The 13,096-nt window shown below is 49.7% G+C and overlaps 1 protein-coding gene across 1 annotated transcript in view; it reads right to left on the bottom strand.

Moving 5' to 3' along the window:
- The window catches only part of SETD1A (SET domain containing 1A, histone lysine methyltransferase), a 38,787-nt gene extending 36,376 nt beyond the window's left edge, over window positions 1-2,411 (bottom strand). The window contains exons 1-2 of the mRNA XM_066631088.1: window positions 2,330-2,411; window positions 686-827 (exon numbers count right to left, since the gene is read on the bottom strand). The gene's annotated coding sequence lies outside the window, so the exon portion shown is untranslated. The remainder of the gene's footprint in view (window positions 1-685; window positions 828-2,329) is intronic.
- Window positions 2,412-13,096: the final 10,685 nt, after the last annotated feature.

Raw genomic sequence — 13,096 nt, 5'->3', positions numbered from 1 at the left:
TAGAATTATCCAAAATAAACTGAATAATGCATATCTGCTATATTTGCATACTTTCTGAATTCAGCATTTTATGATGCACAATTTTAATTTTGAGTCAGTACTATATATAAGGGTTTGTTCTTGGGTTTGGTAATTTTAAGGAGAAATAAACCAGTATCAAATTGCACTGATTCCAAGAAATAAAAATGATTGATCTATATAAAATTTCTTGTTTTGTATAGAATACATTCAAAGAAATACAGGAGTAACAACATCCAGTCTAATACACTTTCTGAAACAACCTAGAGAGACCTGACTGCAAGGCAAGGCTTTCCAAGGTTCAACTGTTCCGATTTGTAGAAAGATTTAAAATCTGTTCTTAGTATAATTTTAACTCATTCCATCTTGGCCTATCATCCATGTGATTATTTTCTCCTCCCTCTTGTTCTCATACCCTTCAAATGCTTGGAATATGTAACTTTAGACACACTCTTCCTTCTCTGATTTCTAAGACTCCACTGAATACAAATTACTTGAGCCAAGTACTCCTAAGTAGCAATGCAAGTCTGGAAAGTCTAATGATTTTAAGCACTACATTTGCCCCCCTATACAGCTGCTAGCTTCATAAGGCCAAGCATCAAAATCTCAGTACCAGTGGCAACACAAAGGCATTGTAAGAAAGCAAAAGGAGGGAATAAAATTGTACCTATTATGGATTATGTCTTCTGTACTCAACCTACTGGCAAAATGCAATGTACAGACACAGCACTCTTCTTTTTATCTTTCTTCTCAATATAATCTGGTTGGGGTTAATTCAGTCCATAATGTGAAACACGATATTTGAGAAACTAAAAAAGAGCAAAGAAAGTGAAAATTAAAAAAGCAAGCAGTTAGGAGAAAAATATATATTGTAAAGGTCATGCATCATTTTCATGCAAATTAAACTGAATATTGATGAATCCATATTTGAATGGTAATACATTATTAGGATACAACATTGCAGTAGGGCTGCAAGAATTTGTGGGGCTACATGCTAAGCTCTGAAAGGAGGCCTGCTATTAGAACAGGGGATCCTGGGAGTCAAGACCCAAGGCTAGCCCCCTGCAGACCGTTCTCCTTACATATAAAAAGTTACTGACTTTGTCCAAAGTTTATATGTTAACTGAGTTTATGCAACAATTTATCACCCTAAGACTTGATGGCACAGATATACAATATTATCTGATGACTAAATAAACTGAACTCAGTTGCCTCCAGTTGTAAGATAGAATGCTGCTGAAGAATCACAAAAACTCCTTATCCAGTTGTACTCTCAGGGGTCAAATCCTGACAATTAAATCTCAACTCTAAGAAAACTTCTTTCTTCCTCCCTCCTGGTGGCAACTTCCACTCTCAGTAGATTTCCTGCCCACTAAGAATTCTGCCCCCTCCCCATCTAAATTCCTACCCTTCTCGAAAGGCCTTTCCTCCCCAGAATTCTTAGCCCTGCTTCACTTTGAACTTGTGTGGCTTCTGTGTCCCATCTACAGCACTTGTTATATTTCCAGATTCCACCCCACCCCTAAAGGGCCTTATTGCCCTGGCAACACTATACATGTCAAAACTTCTGCATCTCTACAGCTTACCCCAATTATTGTTTCCCATGCTTGTGGGGTCTCTCTCACACCACTACCCCCCCCCAGCACATTCACAGCACCTTCTATTCCCTTTCATTGAGTTCACTGAGGTTACAATCTTCCATACTTTCCTGGAAGTAAGCCCCATTCACTACAGTGGGGCTTACTTCTGAGTAGACATGCATAGGGGTGGGCTCTGAGGCTGCCTCCTATGCACACTTTCCTGGGAGTAAGCCCCAGTCACTACAGTGGGGCTTACTTCTAAGTAGACATGCATAGGATGGGGCTCTCAACCCCACTTCTACAACCAACTCATTTGCTCATCCTGCCAGGTGCTCTTTCCCCACCGCACCCTGGACTGGAGGCTGTGTTTCTCAGGGGTCTTTCAGCCAGCAGGCTCCCCAAGTGGCCCCAGAGGCCTTCCTTCGCCATGCCCCCTCCCTGCTGCCCCGGAGCATCCCCAGAGCGCTGCCCCCCGCCAATCCTCTCACAGCCCCCAGGCTCCTTCTGCAGGGGGAAGGGACCGGCTCCCCTGCCCCGGGAGACAAACAGACACGCACGGGGGCCTCCGCTGCCCCCACCCGCTGTCACCGCCCCCTCGCCCCACCCCTCCTCAGAGCCCCCGCAGGGCACCCCTCCCTCAGCCAGGCGTCTGCCCTGCCCCCAACAGCGCTCCCCTCCCCACCAGGTGCCGGCCCCGCCCCCCACAGCGCCCCGCTCGCCCCCCGCGTCACCTGCTCCTGCCCGCGCCTCCTCCCCCCTCAGGAGCACGCGCGGCCCGCGTCCTCCCCCGGCCCGGTCCGGCCTCGCGCCGTCCCCCGTGCGCGCGCGCCGTGCCCCGCCGCGCCTCCCTGCGGCCTCTCCTCACGGCCCGCGACGGGGAAGGAAAGCGAGGGAAGGCGAGCGCTGACAACCCGCTGCCGCCGCGACAGGGACCCGGGGGCGGGGCCAGGGCGCTCGCGCGAGACTCTCGCGCCGACTCTCGCGAGGCCTGCGTCCGTCCTCCATGGCGCCGGCTCTGGCGCCCGCCCGCTGTCGGCACTTTCGGCGGGGGCGGGGGTGGGGGGGGCGCCTGCGCGGCCACGGCTCGCCGGGGAGAAACGAGGCGCCTTTCCCCGCTTTCGCCACGCAGGGGCGGGAGGCCGGCCGGAGCCTGCGTGCTGCGCGGTGGGGGGCCACCCCTCCCCCGGCAGCCCTCAAGCGAATCTGCGCCCGCGAACCCGCGGCCGCTCCCACGGCGCGCGCAGCCTCCTTCTCCCCGCTGCATTTTCGCCACGGGACGCGGGTGTCTGCCTCGCCTCAGATAAATGCCCCGTGGCCGCGGCGCTGGCCGGAGCGTGGAGGAGCCGCGGCGGCGCCGCCGCATTTAGGGGGAGGACGGCGCGGGCGCGCGACTCGGCGCGAATCTGCTGAGGCGGAACCGCAGCTGAGGCGAGCGCGAGACGCGCCTCCTGAGGGGCGGGTCGGCTGCTGCTCCTGAAGGGGAGGCTCACGTGTTCTGCCTCCGGCTGGACCAGGGAGGGGAGGTGGGTGAGGCAGGGCCTCCCACTGTAGTCCTTCGCATAGCACCGCCACAGTGGGAGGTGCTCAAGCACAGTCAACCCAGGTGCTCCTCACTCTGGACCAAGGAGGCGGGGAGGCAGGTGAGGCACAGCCTCCCCCACAGTCCTTAGAATAGCAGCGCCACCTGTGAAGATTGGGGTGGGGAGGCAGCTGAGGCAGAGCCTCCCACGTAGTCCTTCGAATAGCGCCATTACCATGGGAGGTGCTCCAGCACATGTGCTCCTCAGTCTGGACCAGGGATGTATGGTGGGTGGGGAGGCAGCTGAGGCAGAGCCTCCCACCGTAGTCCTTTGAATTGCACTGCCACAGTGGGCAGTCCTCTTTTCTCCAAACTCCATCCTTCTGCTCTATCCCTCCAACTTCTTTCTTTCTACAGCACACCCTTTTCCTTCCTCTAGGTGTAGCCTTTAATCCTGAGGGCCTTGTTGCCTCCAAGTGGTTGCAGCTGTGCAGCACACTCACTGCAGTCTAAGGCCCTGGTTTTAACCCCATGTTTCCCAGATCTGCCAGAGCAAGGGGCTACTGTTGACACCACACCCTATCTCCTCAAGGGATCGTGTGCATTTGCATTGCAGTGTGTGGAGGGCACTATGGGGGCCTTCGTGGAGGGCTTTGCAGTAGAGACCCCATGGCCCTGGAACCAACCCTAACTTGTTTTCATGAAAAAAGTTATTTGTACATCATTCTGACACTAAGAAGGATCTATTTTACCCTTACTGCCTGGTTCATTTAGGTCCAAATCCTAACCGACTTGCCAACACTGGCATAGCTGTGCCAATGGGATGTGTGGGGCATCCTGCAGTTGGGTGGCAGTCATGGAGGCCTCCTCAAAGTAAGGGGATGTTTACGTTGGTGCTGGAAAGTGGGTTAGGATTGTGCCCTCAAATCCTGCTGTTGTAGACAAAATTCTATTAAGCAGACGTTTAGTTGGCAACCTTCAGTCTCGAAAGACTATGGTATCGCGCTCTGAAAGGTGGTTCTGGAACAGCGTCTAGTGTGGCTGAAAAGGCCGATTCGGGAGTGACAATCCCTTCCACACTGGGAGCAAGTGCAGTCTGTCCCTGGCCTGTCTCCCTGGCTATGGGCCTTCCTTCTTTGCCTCTTTGCCTCAGACTGTTGGCCAAGTGCCTCTTCAAACTGGGAAAGGCCATGTTGCACAGCCTGCCTCCAAGCGGGCCGCTCAGAGGCCAGGGTTTCTCACTTCTTGAGGTCCACTCCTAAGGCCTTCAGATCCCTCTTGCAGATGTCCTTGTATCGCAGCTGTGGTCTACCTGTAGGGCGCTTTCCTTGCACGAGTTCTCCATAGAGGAGATCCTTTGGGATCCGGCCATCATCCATTCTCACGACATGACCGAGCCAACGCAGGCGTCTCTGTTTCAGTAGTGCATATATGCTAGGGATTCCAGCACGTTCCAGGACTGTGTTGTTTGGAACTTTGTCCTGCCAGGTGATGCCGAGAATACGTCGGAGGCAGCGCATGTGGAAAGCATTCAGTTTCCTCTCCTGTTGTGAGCGAAGAGTCCATGACTCACTGCAGTACAGAAGTGTACTCAGGACGAAAGCTCTGTAGACCTGGATCTTGGTATGTTCCGTCAGCTTCTTGTTGGACCAGACTCTCTTTGTGAGTCTGGAAAACGTGGTAGCTGCTTTACCGATGCACTTGTTTAGCTCGGTATCGAGAGAAAGAGTGTCGGAGATCGTTGAGCCAAGGTACACAAAGTCATGGACAACCTCCAGTTCATGCGCAGAGATTGTAATGCAGGGAGGTGAGTCCACATCCTGAACCATGACCTGTGTTTTCTTCAGGCTGATTGTCAGTCCAAAATCTAGGCAGACCTTGCTAAAACGATCCATGAGCTGCTGGAGATCTTTGGCAGAGTGGGTAGTGATAGCTGCATCGTCGGCAAAGAGGAAGTCACGCAGACATTTCAGCTGGACTTTGGACTTTGCTCTCAGTCTGGAGAGGTTGAAGAGCTTTCCATCTGATCTGGTCCGGAGATAGATGCCTTCTGTTGTAGTTCCAAAGGCCTGCTTCAGCAGGACAGCGAAGAAGATCCCAAACAAGGTTGGTGCAAGAACACAGCCCTGCTTCACGCCGCTTCGGATGTCAAAGGGGTCTGATGTGGAGCCATCAAAGACAACAGTACCCTTCATGTCCTTGTGGAAGGATCTGATGATGCTGAGGAGCCTGGGTGGACATCCAATCTTGGGGAGAATCTTGAAGAGGCCATCCCTGCTGACCAGGTCGAAAGCCTTCGTGAGATCTATGAAGGCTATAAAGAGTGGCTGTCGCTGTTCCCTGCATTTCTCCTGCAGTTGTCTAAGGGAGAATACCATATCAGTGGTGGACCTGTTGGCTCGGAATCCACACTGTGATTCTGGATAAACGCTCTCTGCAAGTACCTGGAGCCTCTTTAGTGCAACTCGGGCAAACAACTTTCCTACAACGCTAAGGAGAGAGATGCCACGGTAGTTGTTGCAGTCACCCCTGTCGCCTTTGTTCTTGTACAGCGTGATGATGTTTGTATCCCTCATGTCTTGAGGTACTCCACCTTCTCTCCAGCAGAGACAAAGGATTTCATGCAGCTCAGTGATGATGATCTCTTTGCAGCACTTTAGGACTTCAGCAGGGATGCTGTCTTTTCCAGGTGCCTTGCCAAAGGCAAGGGAGTCCAGGGCCACGTGAAGTTCTTCTAGGGTTGGTTCACTGTCAAGCTCCTCCAGCACAGGCAGGCACTCAATGTTGTTCAGCGCTTCTTCGGTGACTACATTTTCTCTGGAATATAGCTCAGAGTAGTGCTGCACCCAGCGTTCCATCTGCTGCGCCCAATCCTGGATGACCTCACCTGCGGCAGACTTCAGAGGGGCAATTTTCTTCTGTGTTGGACCTAGGGCCTGCTTGATACCATCATACATCCCCTTGATGTTGCCCGTGTCAGCTGCTATCTGTATCTCAGAACAGAGCTGGAGCCAGTAGTCGTTAGCACATCTCCTGGCAGTCTGCTGGACTTTGCTGCGAGCACCTCGGAGGACCTGCAGGTTGCACTCACTGGGACAGGCCTTGTATGCTGCTTGAGCTCTCCTCTTTTCCTCAATGACTGGTGTCAGCTCCTCAGAGTGGGCTTCAAACCAGTCTGCCGTCTTGTTGGTCTTCTTGCCAAATATGGACAAGGCGTTGTTGTAAACGGCATTCTTGAAATGTTCCCATCTGTTGGATGCGTTTGCATCAACCGGGCCTGGAAGAGATTCCTCAAGCGCTCGTGCAAATTCCTCCACTTTTCTCTGATCCCGGGTCTTGCTTGTATCAATGCGAGGTCTTCCTTCCCTTTTCGTGTGATACAGTCGCTTTGTTTGCAGTTTCACTCTGCTGCACACCAGCGAGTGGTCGGTGTCAAAGGCAGCACCCTGATAGCTGCGTGTGATCTTGATGCTGGGAAGGCTGGAGCGTCTGGTGAGAATCAGGTCGAGCTGGTGCCAGTGCTTTGATCTTGGGTGTCTCCAAGAGACTCTATGTTGGGGCTTCGTGTTGAAGAACGTGTTGCTGACACAGAGACCGTGATGACAGCAAAACTCTAGCAGGCGTTGGCCACTTTCGTTCATCTTCCCAGTGCCGAACTGACCTAAGCAAGTGGGCCACGAACTGTTATCAGCACCAACTCTAGCATTGAAGTCGCCGAGGATGAACAATAGCTCTTTTACGGGGATCTTCTTGATAGTGGTGGCCAGGTCATCATAAAATTTGTCTTTGGCTTCTGCTGGAGACGACAGAGTCGGTGCATAAGCACTGATGAGAGTGACAGGTCCGGCTGATGACTGGAGCTGCAGGGACAAAATTCTTTCACTTCCCACAGTAGGTGGGATGATGGATTTCAGCAGGGTATTTCTGACCGCAAAGCCAACACCATGTTCCCTGGTTTCGTTTGGTGGTTTTCCCTGCCAGAAAAATGAGAAATTTCTCTCCTTGACAGATCCGGAATCTGGCAGCCTTGTCTCTTGAAGGGCGACGATGTCCATCTGCAGTCTGCTCAGCTCCATGTCGATGACAGCTGTTTTGCGTGCATCGTCTATTGCTTGCAGGTCATCAGAGAAGCCAGGTGTCATTGTCCTTACGTTCCAGGTGCCCAGCTTTAGGGCAGGAGTTTTCTGTTTTCTGTTGCATGGTGCAGAGTTGTCGATCCGCTTGTCGGTTTTCACCCTAAACCCCACGCACCCCGTGAGGTTAACGGACCGTGGCGAGGCAACACCTTACTGGCTGGGGACTGCCCAGCTTAAGGCGGGCGGTAGCTGCCCAATGAGATGCAATGATCTCTCCCACCGTCGGAAGCAGCCCCTGGCATCATGCCCTACGCCAATCGAGCAAAGACTTATAACCGGTAACTGCTGCTTCCCGTGTTGTGCCGACGCCGTATGGCGAAGTTGGAGTGTCCTCTCCAGTGCGCGAAGCCTGGGTAAAGAAGGTATGGAGGATAGGCTGTTACCCATGCAGCAAATCCCCCCTCTCCACGTCGCTGGAATGATCCAATGGAAAGGCAGAAACCAATACGGTTGGTTCCAGCGGCGTCGCAGGAGTTGCCAGAATGTGACTGTGTGCAGCCACAAACTGCCTGAGGGACTCCGGCTCCTGATTTTGCCTCGAGGTTGACTCCTGAAGCCTTTTCCACAACTGGATGTAGCCACAAGGCAGTGGAGGCTACACTTTGCCAAATAGGTTTGGCATGACCTATTTACAAAATGATGGTGCTTCCCCTCATTAATCTGCATGCTTCTGATGCAGATCAATGAGATCTGCATCAGATTCTTGATCATGTGAAGCATGTAAGCAGACGTAAGAAAGCAGTAAACGCCCTCCCATGGTCCAGGTCTAGCCCTCGGGGACCTTGGGCAAAAGCTGCCCCCAATAATCCAGTACCTATGACACTATATATCCGCTGCACCTTGAAAGGTTTTTCTCTAGGTTTTCAGATTTGTTGGCACAGTAAATGTAAGGTGTCTACAATGCTTGCCTCCCCTGAAATGGGTGATAAATATGACAAATCTAAATATATGGCACATTTGCTGAATGCACATGGAGTTTAACAACACACAACAACAACAACAACAACAACAGGTATTTATATACCGCCTTTCTTGGTCTTTATTCAAGACTTTATTCAAGGCGGTTTACATAGGCAGGTTTTATTAAATCCCTTATTAAATAGGGATTTTTACAATTTCAAAGAAGGTTCTTTCTTTCAAGAACCACTACATTCAGGTGTTTCATTCCGATCTGGCTTCACATTCTGGCCTCCATCCTCCCACGCTCCGAGCAGATGGAATTGCTCGGCTTCAGCTTGTCAGCTGCTCCAAGGTCGCACGGTGCCGGTGGCCTCGAACTGGCGACCTTGTGGATGTTATCTTCAGGCAGATGGAGGCTCTGCCCTCTAGACCAGACCTCCTGCCCAGTTTAGTTTCCTGCAGGCCTTCTGTGCAATGCAGAAACATCTTATACATTCAGTTGTTATATTCCCAAATACAAATTTTTACTCACAGCTTTGACTGTAGGGTCTATCATAATTTGAAGCCTCTCAGCGGGGTTCTGAATTCTGTGATTAGGACTCTTTCTTCCCAGCTCTGTTTCTTTTATTGTAGGGGATTTCTGAGAAGGAAGTACACTCACTTTTTTGGATCATTCACCACCATCTCTGGTCTTTCACATTATCTGGTACTGGAAGACTCCCAAAAATGAAATACCTTCAGAGAGAATCTTTCAGAAACAACCATCTGAAAGTGGGGATGGCAGAATTTGGAGTATCTAAATAGCTTCCCATTGTTCACTAAAGCCGAAACCCTTCAGATGCCAAAACCGGTGAAATTCAGTTGAGGTGCAGTTCAGAATTTTAAAAATCAGGAGAGTTAAAATGTTCCATTACTTATTGAAACTGGCCCAGTTTTCCCTTCCAAGCTTGTCTTGGCAGTGGTTATAATTTAAGGTATCATATCCAGATAGGCAGATACAGATGTCTGAATACCTGCTGGCTGTGCTCTAACATTCACTCTTTGGGCTGGGATTTGACAGGAGCAGAGTAATTTCAAAATCTTATTTATAAATTGGGTATTCTGTTTTCATTGTATTTCTACCCTCTGAGCCTACGGCTTATTCATCCCAGGTCCTTGAGAAGTTGGGGAAGGGGAGATAGAAATGGAGTGATAATAAATAAGAATCAACCTTTTATAAAGATCTATGCATCTTTGAAAGTGTTGCTTCAGCACTCCACCTTTTTGTCTGAAAATCACCTTGGATGCAAATTCCAGTTCCAGCTCTGACTGAAACTCTTAATACATTTCAACATAGCATATACGCAACAGGGACCAAATGTGCCATGCAAAAATGGGTTAAGCCCAAAATGGGTAACGAATTGTGTGTAATTCAAAAAGTTTATCTCCAGGATCTTAAAGTTAATATGATATATAAAATTTCAGCAGAGTAATTTCAGGGGCAGGAGGTCTGGTCTAGAGGGTAGAGCCTCCATTTGCCTGAAGATTAACATCCACAAGGTCGCCAGTTCGAGGCCACCGGCACCGTGTGACCTTGAAGCAGCTGGCAAGCTGCAGCTGAGCTGTTCCATCTGCTCGGAGCGTGGGAGGATGGAGGCCAGAATGTTAAACCAGATCGGAGTGTAACACCTTGAATGTAGTGGTTCTTGACTTCTTTCAATTTGTAAAAATCCCTGTGTGGATTTAATAAGCCTGCCTATGTAAACCGCCTTGAATAAAGTCTTGAATAAAGACCAAGAAAGGCGGTATATAAATACTGTATATTATATTATATTAATATACAGCAGTTTCTTTTTACAATAGACTTTTGGGGTGGGAAGCATGCTACTAATTCTGTTTTCCACCAGAGGGCAGCACATGTTCAGGTGTAAACTTTAACCCTCTGGTTGGTTTCTCCAAAGGCCTGTTCTCTATATTATACATTCAAACCTTTTAGCACCAGGACACAATTGTTAGAATGACAATCTGTCAGGATCTACCACAAGTGATTTCATTAATCTGGAAGTGATGTCATGGCCTGAAGTGACATCATCAAGCAGGACAATTTTTGACAATCTGAGGATGCAATCCTATCCAAACTTACTCAGGAGTAAGCCCCATGACTATGTATATGATTTTAACAATGATAGTCAGTCTGTTAAAAGTACAGATCTGTAGCACTTCCCCAAAAGCAGTCACAAACCATGGTAGTATCAAGTCAAATATATTAAAAATAAAATATCGAAATGTATGGGGACTAACCTGAACTTGGTTTGCAACCCACCTAGCGGGTCCCAACTCACAGTTTGAGAAACACTACTCTGTAAGAATTCCTGGAGGCAGGAGCATTATTAGCAAGACCATTGGCTTCCATCCCTCTGCCCTAAAGGTGCTGCATTTCAACTGTCGTCCAGCCCCTAAACCTTTCAAAATTTCATCCGCCATGGTTCTCCACTATGTTTATTATGATATGTACCAGGCTCAATTGGAGAATATCCAAAATCTGTTTTGTAAGCCTCGCTCTCTTTGTCCTGTCATGTATTTGGTGGAACTAGCTACACCCTCAGGCTACACATGCAAAAACAGAGTGTGCTTTGGTGTATCTGCAGTATGTATGTCACTCCTGCTGCCAAGAAACTACAGACTCAACAGAAAGGGGGAGATTCCAGGAATGCTTGAGCCTTGACACTGTCTTTACCACCATCCAGGTACGTGCAACTATGTATTTGGAGGCAGAATTGTGATTACTCCTTCAATGCAAATCTAACAGGAGAGCACCTAAGCACCGGGGTGGGGTGGGGGGCTGTGTGTGAAAGAGAGAGATCCCAGCATGTCCATTTTTGTATCCTTGCCCACATCTTGCTCTCATTCAATCAAGAGCACTCAGGAACTGGTCCACCTCAGTAAAAACCACCCTTGACCTTCTCTCTTTCCCAGGCTGCCTTGGCTACTCCCCAGCTGGGACCCGGCATATTCCCAGACGGCATAAACATTTCATTAACCTTGGAGTATAGCCAAGGCTCAGATGATTATATATAGCCCTATTCTGTCCAGAAAGGAGGGGAAGCAGGGACATGTGTGTATTGTAGGATCAGGACTTTTCAAGGCCTTGAGAGGAAGAGCAGACAAAACTCCAAAACAAGGCAGGAGTGAGGAGAGGCAAACCAAGGCTGGCCAGACAGCAGCAGACATGTTGGTACCCAAACTGAGACATTCAAACAGCACATCCCATCTCTCTCCAAGAACCCAAGAGCCACCCCAGTGGACCAGGCTAAAAGGTCACTCTGGTCCAATAAGCTGCTTCCCACAGTGGCTAACCAGAAGACCACAAGCAGACCAGGAAGGTGTTGGCTCTGTCACTCCCACTAAATGGGATTCCTTGGGGAATGGTACAAGCAGTATGTGATGGCACAGCACCACTGAAGGAATCTCTTCCGTGCATGTGTGTCATCTTTTTAAACTGATGTCAGAGCTGCTCCACACCTGCAGCTGAACAAGGTGATAAAACAAACTGCGCTACTTCTGACTGCCATTCCCAAGTGCAGCTCTCTCCTGAAAATATCGTGCAAATCAAAAACTAGCACCTTGGAGAAAAAAAAATTCTCCCCCTACCCATTGCCAAAGCTGCTGCGCTCTTTCAATCTGCAGTTTTTGACAAAAGGGCCTGTTCAGACATGGTTTGGCACCCCTGCCATCTGCAAGTGGTGCATCCAGCCACCTTATGCAGCTGCATGTTTGGAACAGACCTTAGCCAGTAGCCATTGGGACCTCCTGAGTCCGCAAAACTCAGGTGTCAATTATGCGCTGTGTAAAGCTGGCCCAGCCCAAAGCCTCCTGGCGAGGCCTCATGTAGCTGGCCAGATGTTGCTCCCCTTACCTGGAAATGTGCCAGCCTCTGCTTCTTTCACACCCTGCACTGCAAGGGGATGGAGCAAGGCATGTGGAGGGGAGAAGGCGGCTCGAGTGTCAAAGACCCTTCATTCCTCAGTTGTCCAATACAAGGTATAGAGGGAGCTGTGGAAGCAAGGGGGGTGATGGAGGTGGACACCCCCTGCCAGTTTCCTGCCTGAGCTGGCCCTGATGTAAAGAAGCACTTCCTTTTGTCCATCTTGAACCTTCTGCCAGCTGGCTTCAATGAGTAACCAAGAACCTTCTGCCAGCTGGCCTCAATGAATAACCAAATGTTAAGTATTTAGAAGAAAAGTGCCTCTCCACACTATGTATCATTTGAGAAATCTCAATCATGCCCCCCATTGTTTTTTCTAAACCAAAAAGGCCCAGGTGCTTAGCCTTTTCACTCAGGGACAAGGCTCCAACACCACAATCATTTTGGTGGCTGCCCTTTGCCAGCTGTGTTCTCCATTAACTAACATGGGGGGGGGGGGAAATCCCTGAGAGGTTTTCCTGATTAAGGCTCAACTACACTATCATGCAGCTCCTCTGCCATTCCCATAGGGCTTGTGCAAACCTAGTGGATAGTGCCCTTGAAGCAGTTGTGCCTGCTGCCCATGCTGCCACTTCAACTGCCCTCAAGTCAGGGCCATCCAACACTGATTAGCTCCCAAATTTTATAAGCTTTGTGGCCTCCTTAGTTGAACAAGCTAGGGGACAGCCTGGCTTGGTGGGCCTCAAAGTGTACAAGTGCATGTGTCGAACATTGATATATGCTCTCTGTATTTTGAAATGGAACAGCCTGGAGCCTGCTTACTTTTGGCCCAATCCTATCCAACTCCCCATATGGTGATGCAGTGGTGCCAATGTGGCTTCTACTGCATCTGACTGTGGAGTTTTGGGTACTGGATGTCTCTTCAGGGTGATATTTGTCCCCTTGCCCCAGGATAAATCCCAGCAGCCACAATGGGGCAACTCAGACCTGCATCAGCTTAATCACTGGCAGAAGTCTGTATTGCCACAGAAAAGGTGGA

The sequence above is a fragment of the Tiliqua scincoides genome, chromosome 5, assembly GCF_035046505.1.
Source record: "Tiliqua scincoides isolate rTilSci1 chromosome 5, rTilSci1.hap2, whole genome shotgun sequence".
Taxonomy (NCBI): Eukaryota; Metazoa; Chordata; class Lepidosauria; order Squamata; family Scincidae; genus Tiliqua; species Tiliqua scincoides.
The sequence above is the reverse complement of the archived record's forward strand: the minus strand, read 5'-3'. Positions and strand labels throughout refer to the sequence as shown.